Consider the following 14205-nt stretch of genomic DNA (forward strand, 5'->3'; position numbering starts at 1 on the left):
CCTGTCCATGAGGTTAAAGAATGCATAGCAGCACTAATTTCCCATATATGGTGTTGAGTAGCAAAGCCAGTAATGTGAGGACTGGGACTAGAAAATCCTCCTCCAAGCCATTGAATGGGACTATCCGCTGACGGAGAAATCTCATGCAGCGATAGACTCCCTTGCCACCTGAGATCTCCTGAGCCTTTAGAGCGAGCGGGGCCAATGGGACTCCAATCAATGACACTTCCATAGGGAACATTAACTAAAACTCGCTTAAATTCTCCTCTACACAATGTCTAATGTACCCATTCAGACATTTGAGAAAAGGCAGGAGTGTTACATGGGGGTAGATCTGGAGGTCCCTTAGAGTCATTGGTTTTGGTGCCATTAAAACTTTGCACCGCTAATAAGAACAATTTTCTACCTGATTTCCCTTTTTGTAGAATTTCTTTGAATTGACAGCCATGCTTATAAATGAGTTAAACAATGGCCGTTCTTTTCTATACATATAGGGGGACCTGTGACTCCTGTAGTATAGCTAGGCATTATCATTCCTTCCTCTTCTGGTTTTAAGCGTCCTCGGACATCAAAAGGCCCTGGCATCCATGAAGTTTCATTAGTATATACAATTATGGTAGTATCAAACCAAGATATGCCTCGCATCACAGGTGGGTTAGAGATATATGACCAATAGGTAAAATTTTCTCCTTTACTAGTGCTTACCTGCATCGACACGATTGCAAGCATAGCCAAGAATAATGAGGATGGGGTGAGTGGAGCTCCTTGATGCTCTAGCATTTTTTCTCCCTCTTGAGTCAGCTTCTTAAGTTGACCCCATGTTGGCGGATTCACTCTACATTGGCTGGTAGAGGAAAACAAAATCGGTGCCCCTCCAGTAATCTTCATTTCTTCCACTCCTTCTTTTGTCTCCTCAATTTCTCCTCTTTTTCTTTTAGCGGACATCCTGTAATTTAATACGTTTATCAGGAACCTACAACTTCTGACCACCTGTGGAAATATAAGCATATCCTTGACCCCAACGAATTACTTCTGCTGGGAGCCAAGGGTTAGTGAGGACATCAAGCTATAAAGCTGGTTGCATTAGTGGTGGTTTCAGTTCCCCTTTTCCAGTGTTTTTGTGCTGCAGATAACTCTTCCTCCTGGGCTGTCAGAAAATTTAAAGTAAACAGAGCGTCCATCAATCTTTTCCTTGGGGTATCCATATATTCTCCCCCTTTTTGTTTTAAAAGCATGTTTTTGAAAGTTTGATTTTTTTCTTTCTATTATGGCTTGGCCTGTGATGTTATAAGGTATTCCTGTAATATGATGAATATTGTAAGTAACAAATAAAGCCTGACATTTTTTAGATAAATATGCAGGACCGTTGTCTGTTTTTATAGTTTTTGGTTTCCCTAATACAGAAACTGCCTCTAATAAATGAGTTATGACGGGATCTGCCTTTTCAGAGGCTAATGCCGTGGCCCATGAGATATTTGAGTAGGTGTCTACTGAATGATGGATATACTTAAGCTTTCCAAATTCAAGAAAGATAGTGACATCCATCTGCCAAATTTCATTACTATTAATTTCTCTAGGATTAGTGCCTTGTGGTAAATGAGGAATGACTATTTTTTGACACATTGTACAAGAGTGTACGATTTGTCTAGCTTGGTGCCATATAATTTTATGATTGTTTTGCAATGATTTTGCATTTGAATGGTATAACTGATGTTCTTTTTGAGCAGTTTGTACTGATTCTATCATATGGTCAATTTCAGTATCTCCTTTAACCAGCGGTCCTGGAAGTTGGGAATGCGCACGAATGTGAGTAATATAAACAGGCTTATTCTGACTGCGAATTAGATCTTGTAACTGTAGAAACAATTTGCCTAACTCATTTTGTGAGTCAGGAATAGTCACAGTTTTAATGACAGACACCGTATGAGCTGTATACTGAGCATCGGTGACTATATTTAATGGTACAGTGGTGATGTCTGTTAATAATAAAATAACAGCAAATAATTCGGCCTTTTGAACTGAACTTATATGGGCTTTGAACAGTTTTTGAATTTATTGTATTGGTGAATCCAACTACACCCATCTTATTAGTGTCTGTAAAATACGTAGCCTCTGGAATAGGGCTTAAACTGACACATTTTGGTGAAATCCATTGAGTACATTTTAGAAATTGGAACAATTTTGCTTTAGGATAGTGATTTGTAATTGGCCATTATAATCACTGAGGTTAATTTGCCAATTTTCATCCAATGCCCAAAGTTGTTTTACTTCCTTAGCCGTAAAAGGCATGACAATAACTTGTGGATCCATGCCAATCAATTAGTGTAATTGTATCCTGCCCTTAGTAATAATTTGAGTTATTTTTTGTAAATACATTTCCAATCTTTTGATAATTTTATGTGGTAGAAATACCCATTCAATTATATTTTCCTGTTGGGCTAATAATCTCATTGGTGAATGAGGTGTATGAAAAACTATTCATTGCATTTCTTTAAGTTCAGAAATTCTATGCATTTGAGCTTTCTGTATATGTTGCTCAATCCATTCCAATCCTTCCTGTGCCTCGATAGTTAATTCTCTTGGGCTGTCTAAAGCAGAATTACCTTCCAATGTTTGAAACAGATGTGTCAAGGCATAAGTTGGAACACCTAAAGTGGGACATAACCAATTAATATCCCCCAGTAGCTTTCGATAATCATTTAAGGTTTTTAAAGAATCTTTCCTTATCTGAACCTTCTGAAGACTAATTTTCTGAGCTGTGATTTTTTGCCCCCAATACAGCCAAGGCTCTTCCCATTGTACCTTTTCTTCAACTATTAGCAACCCATATTCTAGTACACTTTGCTTAGTCTTCTCAAATATATTTTGTAATTGAGTTGTCTCTGAATGAGCAATGAGAATATCATTCATATAATGAAAGAATAAGGTGTCAGGGAAGATTCTTCTCATCTGTTCAAGTGGTTGATCTACAAATTGCTGACCCATTGTAGGTTTATTTAACATGCCTTGAGGTAATACCTTCCATTGATATCTTTTTGCAGGCTTTTGATTCTTATAGGAAGGCACCGTGAATGCAAATTTTTCAGTCTTGGGGCTGCAAAGGTATAGTGAAAAAAACAATCCTTCAGGTCTAGTATAACAATATGCCAATTCTTTGGAATTAAAGAAGGGTTTGGAACCCCCATTTGCAATGGCCCCACTGGTTGGATTACCACATTTATTTTTCTTAAGTCAGTTAACATTCTCCATTTTCCTGCCTTTTTTTTTGGATAACAAATACAGGAGAATTCCATGGACTTATACTAGGTTCAATATGCCCTTGATTCACTTGCTCCTCAACTAAAGAATGTAGTGCTTCTATTTTTTCTTGAGTCAGGGGCCACTGTTCTACCCAGACTGATTTTTCAGTAGTCCATTTCAATGCTAGGGCAAAGCACTTTGCAGTGGCCCCAACTAAAAATTCTGAGGTATTCTATACCTCGATAATGTAATGGCATTCTGGTTTCAACCGGTTTCTGTGGCATGTTAGATGCTAATGGATTATAACCCATTTTTAACATCATCTCGCAGGCTTCAGTAGATATAGTAGGAATATTGAGTGTAGCTCCTCATTGACCTAGCAAATCTCGGCCCCATAATGTAAGTGCTATATTAGCCGTGTAAGGTTGCAGCCTAGCATGTTGTCTTTCTGGTCCATAACATATCATTTCTTGCTCACTTTGTCCTATTTCTGTCAAGGTTCCAAGCCCTATAAAGGTTGCTTCTACATTTTTAATAGGCCAATGATTGGGCCATTGAATGGTCGCTACTATTGACACATCAGCTCCTGTATCTACTAACCCTTTAATTATTGTTCCATCTTCAAATTCTACATTAACTTGAGGTCTCTGATCATTGATCAAAGCATGCCAAAAACCGTGTTTTTGTTTTTCTGTACTCCCAAATCCCCCTTTTCTTTTTACTGGTGCCGCATTTCCTTTGACATACGGCAAAATTAGTATTTGAGCAATCCTTTGATTTTTAGTGAATTTAGTAGGCTGCAATATGGACATCATAATATTAATAGGTCTGTCACAGTCAGCATCAATGACCCCAATATGTACCAAAACACCCTTTAATGTTAGACTACTGAGTCCCAGTATCAATCCAACTGTATTAGGGGGAATGGGGCCATAAATCCCAGTAGGGATTTTCTGTATTCCTTGTTCAGGAGTTAATTGAAAATCACAGGAAGCAGGAATGTCTAAGGCAGCAATTTGTGTAGTGACATGACACAACTCAGTGACCCTTAGTTTGAATTCTGGTTCATTAGCTGATGATCCAGCCCGGAACTCACAGGGAACTGATAAGCACTCGTATTGTTTACTCCCAGGTCCGAGCTAGGCCTGTTGACAAGTTTCCCTGAGGACCTGGAGTAAGAGGATTTCCAAACCTATCCTTAACTGAGCGACACTCATTGGTCTAACGCCTACCCTTACCACATTTTCTACAGACACCTGGAGGCAGTTTCTTTTGCTCTTGTCCCTAATTGTTACTCTGTTTTCCTTTTCTACAATCCCCCCCCCTTTTTTTTTTATCCTCACCCGAGGACATTTTTTCATTTTTTGTTCAGATAGAGTGGGAGGGAAAGAGAGGAAGAGAGAGAGAGAGAGAGAGAGAGAGAGAGAGAGAAACATCGACGTGAAAGGGACACATCGAGTGGCTGCCACCCGCACGACCAACCAGGGCTGGGGACAAACTGCAACCGAGGTACGTGCCCTTAGTGGGAACCGAACCTGGGTCTCTCTGTACCGCAGGCCAACGCTCCAACCGCTGAGCCAAACCGGCCAGGGCTACAATCCCTTTTTAAATGTCCAACTTTCCCACAGTTATAACACTTCATTTTATTCTGAGCCAGCCCCCCTTTTAATGCAGCAGCTAATAAATTAGCTGTAAAAGTGCCAGATCCCACATCCCAGCAAGCCTTTATATAGTCCTCAATAGTGCCTCCTTGTTTTACTGAAATCAAGGCCTTTTTACAATCAGCATTGGCATTTTCAAATCCTAAAGTATGCAAAAGAATACTTTGCGATTCTTCTCCTGTAACAGAGCGTTTTATAGCCTCGTGTAATCTAGATAAAAATCCAGGATATGGTTCAGTAGGGCCTTGCAATACTTTTACAAATGATTTCCCTACTTTTCCTGCAGACTATTTTCTGCCAAGCTGTTAAACATATATTCTTTAGTTGAGCTAGTGCTGCACCACAAAGCTGGCGTTGGTTTAGGAGTGAACTCCATGTCCTGTACCGGTTAATTGCTCAAAATTAGCTCCCGGAGGATTCTGTTGGGCATTGAGCTGGACTACGGGTTCCGCTTCTTCCCTCCACCATGACTTAAATTGTAAGTATTGTCCAGGTTCTAAAGTAGTTTTGGTGATAGCTTCCCAGTCTAAAGGTATAAGTAAATTATCATTTGCAAAGCCTCCCACAATTCCTTGAACAGATGGAGAATTTGGATCATATGTACTAGTAGCATTCTTAAGTAGTTTAAGATATTGAAACGCCACTGCATTATAATTAGCTTGAATATAACCCTGTGGGTATTGAGCATTAGCAGGCATTTGCCATCTGATTACTGGAAAATAATCATAAGAATCATCTCCAATATGAACACCAGGTGGCATTGCACTATCATGTTCCTCACTTCAGATGAGTATGGAAATTGAAACATATGTCCTTTTCCTCTATTAGCAATAGCACATATAGGTTCTTCTGACGGGGCAGTAGGCCAGTTCATTACTGGATAAACCATTTCAGCCCCTTTTGTGCCTTGTATATAAGGTGAGGGAATCGAGAGAGCAAAGTAGACCGCTCAACCTTCTCCCCACCTTTTCTTCTCTTTTTTATATTTGCTCAGACCTGGATACAGTGGTTTGGGACATCCATCCTCCTCACTAGCTGGGCTAAAAGAGTCAGAGTCACTACCAGACTCCTTTTGAACTGTGTCTTTATTTACCACCTTGGGAATGCCTTCTGGAGAGTCACAGATATGAGAAGGCTCCTTGATTTCTTTATGACATTTTTTCTGCATCTGATTGAAAAGGCTGTAAAGCTAAAGTGACTGAGTTAAAAGTAGACCATAGTTCAGCACTAATCAGCTCCCCAGTTTGATGAGCCCTTCTTAAAGCTTTTCCTACTTGTTTCCAAACCTTCAGGTTTAATTGACTTCTTTTATCTGGCGAAAACAAATAACAGTGTTAAATAACCAGGATAAATAACCACAAGTGGAATTGTTGGGTCATAGGGTAGTTTTATTTTTAAAAAAAAATTATTACGTTTTAGAGAGAGAGGAAGGGAGAGAAACATGGATGTGAGAGCTCAACATCAAGAAGCTACCTCCAATACACCGTCTACCTGAGATGGAGCCTGAAACCTGGGCATGTGCCCTGACCCTCTGGCACACTGAAGAATGCCCAATCAACTGAGCCAGAGTGGTAGTTCCATTTTTTTTCTTTCTTTTTTAAAAAGTGTAGTTTAGTTTTTTTTATTTTTTATAACTTTTTATTGATTTTAGAGAGAGAAGAAAGGAGAGGGAGAGCGAGAGAAACATGGACCAGCTGCCTCCTGCATGAGCCCTACTGGGAATTGAGCCTACAACCCTAGCATGTGTCCTGATTGGGAATCAAATGGTGGATATATTTTTTTAAAATCTCACCCGAGAACATGTTTTCATTGATTCTAGAGAGAGAGAATGGGAGAGGGAGAGAGAGAGAGACAGAGAGAGGGAGACAACAGTTGGTTGCCTCACATGTGCTCCCCAATCAGGGACTGAACCCACAACCTGGGTAGGGGCCCTGACCTGGTATTGAACCTGCCAACCTTCAGTGACGCTCCAACCTGATGATGCTCCAACCACTGGGCCACAATGGCTAGACAACCATTTGGTGCATGGGATGATGCTCAACCAGTTGAGCCACATCAGCTAGGGCAGTAGTTCTACTTTTAATTATTGCAAAGTCTCATTTTCATTTTGATTAGCATTTCCCTAAGAGACATGATTTTTTTTTTTTCCAAATCTTTATTGTTGGATGTAAAATGTATTACAGATGTTCCACATTTTTCCCCCATTGACCCCCTCCTCCCCCCTCCCGCCCCCCTCCCACCTTTTCCCACACTATTGTCTGTGTCCATTGGTTATGCATATAAGTTCTTTGGTTTATTTCTTCCCACCCCCCTAACCCCTTTCCCTTTGAGGTTGTCAGTCTAGCAATGAATTTGTGCTTCTTAATCCCTTCACCTTTTTCACCCATTCCCTCAAACCCTCTCCCAATTGGCAACCAACAAAATGTTCTCTGTATCTATGAGAATGTTTCTGTTCTACCTGTTCATTTTGTTTGTAGATTCCATTGTTGATAGATATGTATTCATTGCCATTTTGTTTGTTCATACATTTTATCTTTTTCTTCAAAAAGACCCTTCATCATTTCATATAATAACGGTTTGGTAGTGATGAACTCCTTTAACTTTTTCTTGTCTGGGAAAGTTTTTATATGTCCATCTATTCTAAATGACAGCTTTGCAGGATAGAGTAATCTTGGTTGTAGGTTCTTGCTTTTCATCACTCTGAATATTTCTTGCTACTCTCTTCTGGCCTGCAAAGTTTCTTTTGAGAAATCAGCTGACAGCCTAATGGGAACTCCCTTGTAGGTAACTAGCTGCCTTTCTCTTGCTGCTTTTAAGATTCTCTCTTTCTCTTGAACCTTTTGCATTTTGATGATGATGTGTCTTGGTGTGGGCCTCTTGGGGTTCATCTTGTTTGGGACTCTCTGTGCTTCCTGGACTTGTATGTCTGTTTCCTTCACCAAGTTAGGAAAGTTTTCTGCCATTATTGTTTCAAACAGGTTTTCGATTTCTTGTTCTCGCTCTTCTCCTTCCGGCACCCCCAAGATGCGAATGTTGGCACGCTTGAAGTTGTCCCAGAGGCTCCTTACACTATCCTCATTTTTTTGGATTCTTTTTTCTTTTTGCTGTTCTCATTGGGCATTTTTTGCTTCCTTATATTCCAAATCGATGTTTTGCTCCTTGGATTTACGTACTCTATTACTGAAGCTGTGTAATTTATTCTTTATTTCAGTTAATGCCTCCTTCAATTCTAACTGTGTATCCATGATTTCTAACTGGTCCTTTTTTATGCTCTTGAGGCCCTCCCTAAGTTCACTGAGCATCCTTATAAGCAGTATTTTGAACTCAGTATCTGTTAGGTTGCTTATCTCCATTTCGCTTAGTTCTTTTATTGGGGTTTTGTTCTGTTCTTTCATTTGGGACCTGTTTCTTTGTCTCCTCATTTTGGCTGCCTCCCTGTGTTTGTTTCTGTGTATTACTTAATGAGAGGTATATGGCTTGCTGAGACCCGATGTTGCTCGTTTGAAAGAATTTAGGAAAAACCTGAAGCAGGATCCAAGACCGGCCAACCCTATGGTTAAGCAAGTGGCAACAGCTTGGGTGGGCTTGAAAGTTGGATGGGGTGGGGCGGGGCCTCAGGGAGTCAGCAGGGCGGGGCTACCAGTGTGAGCCAGGTTGCTGGAGTCCCAGATATGGCGACTGTCTGCTGCCCCAGGGAAGGGCTCACCAAAGGAACAAAGTCCTCTGACAGCATGTTTGTCCCCGAGAAAGCCCCCTCCCCAGCCCTCGCTCGAGTGTCAAACAGCTCAGTTCTTCCCTGTGTGTCTCTGGTTCCCCTCGAACTGCCTCCCCTCCAAGCTTAGAGGGAGAGAGTCCGATAAGTCCGTGCGCGGGCCCTTTAAGGAGCTGCCTGGGGCTCCAGCCGCATCAGCTTCCCTGAGCCTCAGTTCCCGCTGGTTTTTCCAGCCAGAAGTTATGGGGATTCTCTTCCTGGCACTGGGACCCTGAGCGGGCACCTGGTGTGGGACAGGGACCCCTCAGTCCTCACGGAGGACCTTCCCAGCCGAGGTGTCCTCCTGATTTTCATCCACCACATTTGGGTGTGGGACCAGCCTGTCCGCCTCCCCACCTCCTACCAGTCTGGATGTGGCTGTTGCTTTAATTCCGTAGTTGTAGGACTTCCATTCAGCTTGATTTCAGGCGGTTTTGAATGATGGTTGTTCTGTAGTTTAGTTGTAACTTTGATGTGGTTGTGGGAGGACGCGACACCACGTTCACCTACGCCGCCATCTTGACCGGAAGTCGAGACCTGATTTCTTACCACAGATTCTGAACCTGACACACAGCCCTGGGCTGTAGCCTCCACACTGGCCTCACCTGCTGTGGGCATGTTGAACTGACCCTCCTTGTCCTTGGGAATCTTTGCAGCCTGTGTTCTCACTAAACTCCAGCATCACCACCTGCCAGTGGTCTGAACACCCAACTCCGTGGGGGTGCCCTTTTAGATACGCATGTGTGGGGTGCAGGGTGGTGACAGATCTCTGAAGCCACAGAGGATGGAACCCCTGCATGAGTCAAAAGAGACCACGGAGGAAAAAAGAATTGGGGGGGGGGCAACTGTTCACTGAGGTCTCCTCTCCTGGGCTGATCTGGAAATGTGCCTCCTCATTCAAGACAAAGAGTGTAAATATCAACCTCCACAGCAACAATAAAAGCCCTGGCACTTTAAAATGAAACAGAGGGCTCCCGTTCACTATTGGAGTGAACCTGATAATAACCAAATAGTCCTCTTCATTTATCTCCTGAACCTCCACACAACTTTCTGTGACCACTTCCAGTTCTTCCAAAGTATTGGGCTTCTCTGGGTCCCGGACAGTTTGAATCAAATCATAAACCTCTAGCGCTTTCTCTTCCATGATCCGGGGCTGCCGGCAGCTCTGGGCTCAAAGCGGCCAGAGCCACAGGACCCCGCTGAGCGTCCAGGAGAGCAGCCCCGCCACCCGCTCCATCCTCACACTCCGCCATCCCTGGCGACTGTCCCCGAAAGAAACTCTGAAAGAGCAGTTTATGTCTCAGTGCGGAAGCATTTAGGAACCATGCTTTTTAATGCGTTGTTGGTATTTGTAACAATTTCCCTGGCAGCGTGGCCCTCGCTGGAAGTCAAGGCGTCTGCCGGTCGTGCGCCCTCTGGAGGCGGCGGGGAGCCGCGTCTCCTGAGGTCCGGCTCCGGTGACGTCTCTTCTCACTCTGGCCTCTGCATCTCTTATAAGGACATTATCGTTCCATGCAGGATAATCCAGGACATTCTCCAGATCTCAAGATCCTTAACTTCACCACATTAACGAAGTCCCTTTTGTCTTGTAAAGGGCCAATCACAGGTTCCAGGAGGAGACTCTGGCCACTTTTGGTGGCCATTTTTCAGCATACCAAGTATAAAAAGAACTTCTAAATATTCAGAATTTATATTTAAAAGCCTTTCCAAACACCACCCTTTTCAAAACTTGTTCACTTGATCAGGTCAAGGGTTGTCTGTTTATTGGCATCTCTTTGCGCTGCCCCAGGCTGTGGGAGGGCCCCCTTATCTCTCAGGCCCTGGACATTTGCACTGCGGGCTGTCACACCTTCCAGTCTGGTTGGAGGGCGGTGATGAGGGTGGGTCATGGTGCTGGATGACGTGGCACATGCTCATTGGCTAGGAGCACCTCTGCCCTGTGGGAAGAGCAGACATGTCTCCTTACTTCTTTCATGGCAGACTCTCCAGGGATGAAGTCATAACCAGGACTGAGGCAAGAAGATACACACATTGCGTTTCCTAAGCACTCAGTTATCTCACGTCCAAATACAAAGCCATGGAAGAGCTAGTGGATATCCTGGCTGCATTTCTCATGGATGAGGTAAAGATATCCCTATCAGACTAATGACATGGTCAAAGGAAGAGCCAGTGTTTTTCTTAAACCAGATGTTTAATTGCTAATTGAGAGCATGCCTGTATTTGTAGTGGACAAGGGGCTCCAGTTCTATATAACCAGTTGGTGGTGAAATGTTTAAAAATAATATTTTTTGAGTGACCTGTTGCAAACCAGTAGCAATGACTGTGGTTCCATTGCTGCTTACAAACTGTGCACAATATCTGCACAGCCAGATTATCCTGAAATATTTTTAAAAATTTGTTTATCCTTTTATTGATTTTAGAGAGAGAGGAAGTGAGAGGGAGAGAGAGATAGAAACATTGATGAGAGAGAACAGTAATTGGCCACCTCCTGCATGCCCCCCACTGAGAATTGGGCCCACAACCTGGGCATGTGTCCTGACCAGGAATCGAACCGGCAGCCTCTTGGTGCGTGGGTCCATGCTCAACCACTGAGCCACACCAGCCGGACTCATCCTGAAATACTTAAAAGACAAAATCATATTGGAAATAAGTACTGCTTATAGATACACAACAATATCAATGCACTTAATGCCAATTAATTGTGCACTTAAGAATGGTTGCAATGGCAAATTTTATCTGTATTTTACCACAATAAAAATAAAGTTAAGGGGAAAAAATTTAAGAAAATAAATTAAGTTAAGAAAACAAAAACCCATTGCTACAATGGGCTTCACACAACTTAATAGAGAATAAAAGATTCAAGGTAAGTTGGTACTTGGCGTATGATATGGATTATTGGGAGTTGAGAAGACGAACTCTAAACCCTAATCTCTAGATGTAGTTAATAAAACTGAAGTTAGTAAAGAATGGAAATAACTGTACATTCAGGGAATTGTCACTACTTTGTTTCAGAGAGAAGTTTGTGGCCAGGACTGCACACCGAGGTCTTCTGAATGCTGCTACTGAACTCTTTCCTGACATGGGTGGTTACCTGGGTGGTAGCTTGATGATATTTTGTTAATTCATGTGTACATGGTGTGAACTTTTCTCATGCTTTCTAAATAAACTAGCTTCTAAAGCTATGTTCATGGTTTTGTTTCATAATCATCTTGGCTTTAAACACAATTGCCTTATCTTTAATACAAACAATAGTTTTGCAAAAACACAATGACCCATTTCTGATAAATGACACTTCTGCCCTTTGTAATTAATAAAGTCACATATTGAGATTGTATATTTTTCAAACAATAAAATAACCCTGTTTATTAAAGAATGCAATAACAGCTTTTTAAGAGTAATGAGAGTGTCCTTATAGAAAATAAAATGACTGTGTCTCCTTATTAACTGTGAAGACATTACCCTTTGAAAAGTGCAATATACTTTCAAATGGGTAGTGACCTTTGCCTTTCAAAATATCCAGATCATATTCCATAGACACTCAATGACCCCATCTTTAATAAATGTGTTCTCTTTGGGGGAAGTGTAAAAATCTTGTAGTGATGGCAATAAGGGGGGAATAAGACCCCACATGCCAACTTGGATGTATCTCAGAGACACGACGTTCAGTAAAAGGGAGCGACACTGATCCATGCGTAGGATCCACGTAGTGTGTGTAGGTAAGTACAGAGGACAACAGCAAAGTCCCACTGAGTCCTGTGCCTTGTGAGGTGACAACCTAGTACAAGCCTGTTTTCTCTCTGAGACACAGAGTGAGAACAATGCAGATCCCTCGAGGTCCTTCCAGAGACGAATGAGGAGAGGCAAGAAAAGCCAGGAGGTGGGCCCTTCAAAAGGACCCCAGTATTCCTTCTCCAGGGAACTTCACCCAACATTTTAGATCTTTAGTACCTTGTGCAAAAATTGATTGTTTACCATCATGATTGGAGTTTGTCGTTTTCAGGTTCCTTGTCATGTCAGACACGCAGCAATGTTAAGTTTGGGTCTTTGGTTCGATAGCAGTAGGTATCAGGAAGGAGGCCCATCCTTACGTGATTCCTACATGTTGACGGGGCTGGAATTATTCTTGTCACACACACAGTGAAACTGAAGGGACCATACTCATTTCCCAGCGAGCAGCGATTCACAGGTGAGATATTAATTCCTTTTTTGAAGAATGAGCACACATTTTGCACAGGCTTATAGTGGTTGTAGGGGACACAGAAGTGAACCTGACAGTCACTGTCCTCATGGAGCTGATATTCTAGTGACGAGGGAGAAACAGTGAAGAAATAAACAGCAGTAGTTCAGATGGCGGTACGTCCTCTAAAGGATGATAAAGTGGGGTGAAGCAGGCAGGGAGTGGTGGGCTGGGGGTTACCTTCTTATATCAGATGGTCAGGGGAGTCCCCCGTGACTATGTGACATTTGAGCGAGACCTAGACAGGGCAGAAGGGGCCATGGAGGTCTCTGGAGAAAGCCTATTTCAGGGAGAGGGCTCGGCCGGTGCACTGGCCCTGGGGAAGGAGGCTGCGCCATGCTCGGGGTCAGGGGCCACTGTGGCCAGAACAGGTGGGATGAGGAGAAGGACATGGGAAGTGCAGGCCGGGACCAGGCTCCTGAGGACAGTGCTGTCAGAGGGCGATCTGTGAGCAGCTGCAGACCCTGGGACCGAAAGCAGACCAACCACAGCCCTCGGTGTCCTGCTCATTTCAGCTGACGTGCTCTTCACTGCAAGACTTTCTCGACCTCAGCACCAAGTTGCTTCACCTTCTGTGCAAAGGCCCCGTCTCCTGCGGACCAGCACTTTGAGCAGCACTAACGTGGGGCCTGTGGGCTGTGGTGATGACTCTGGGTCTGGGTGTGACTGAGATGTGGGCGACAGGAGGGCTTTGAGAAGAAAAAGAATGACCTGACTTGGGATTTTAAAAGAATTCTCGTCTACAGTGTGAAATAAAGGACCAATGAGGACAGGGACGATGAGAAGGGAGACATCTTAGATGAGCAGTTGGGGACTTTCCAAGTCAGTTGTTCTGTGTGGCTACTGAAGCGCTCCTTGTGATTAAGAAACATTTTGCCTTTTCTGAAGATATTAAACTGAGTTAGTGCCTAATATTGAAGCATGTAGTCTACGGCAGAGGAGGAGGGGGGAGGAGAGTTACCCATGGCATTAACAGGTGGTGAAGGCAAAGGGAATGATTTTAAGGGGCACAAACAATGTCTCACTTGATTAACTTCCTCCCATGAACAAGCCTCAGGTTAGGGCTGCAATGAACCCCCTCAGAACATCTCAGGGCTGTAAAGTCACAGAGAGGGAACCAGGCAACTATTTTTTTTTTTTAAATCAACCACCCCAACCACCAAGAGAGCCAAATGGTGCACTTAGGACTGTCTTGATTCTGTATTTAAGTGTACCATTGGCATTCACATTCAGAGATATGATTTAAAACAAATTGTGGTGGGAAAATACACAACATAGATTTACTGCCTTAACCATTTTAAGGTACAGTTCAAGGG

General features: G+C 42.9%; 1 pseudogene; it reads right to left on the minus strand.

The window, feature by feature from the left end:
* The window catches only part of LOC118638919, a 139278-nt pseudogene extending 129482 nt beyond the window's left edge, over window positions 1-9796 (minus strand).
* Window positions 9797-14205: the final 4409 nt, after the last annotated feature.

The sequence above is a fragment of the Molossus molossus genome, unplaced genomic scaffold (genome assembly GCF_014108415.1).
Source record: "Molossus molossus isolate mMolMol1 unplaced genomic scaffold, mMolMol1.p scaffold_m16_p_21, whole genome shotgun sequence".
Classification (NCBI taxonomy): domain Eukaryota; kingdom Metazoa; phylum Chordata; class Mammalia; order Chiroptera; family Molossidae; genus Molossus; species Molossus molossus.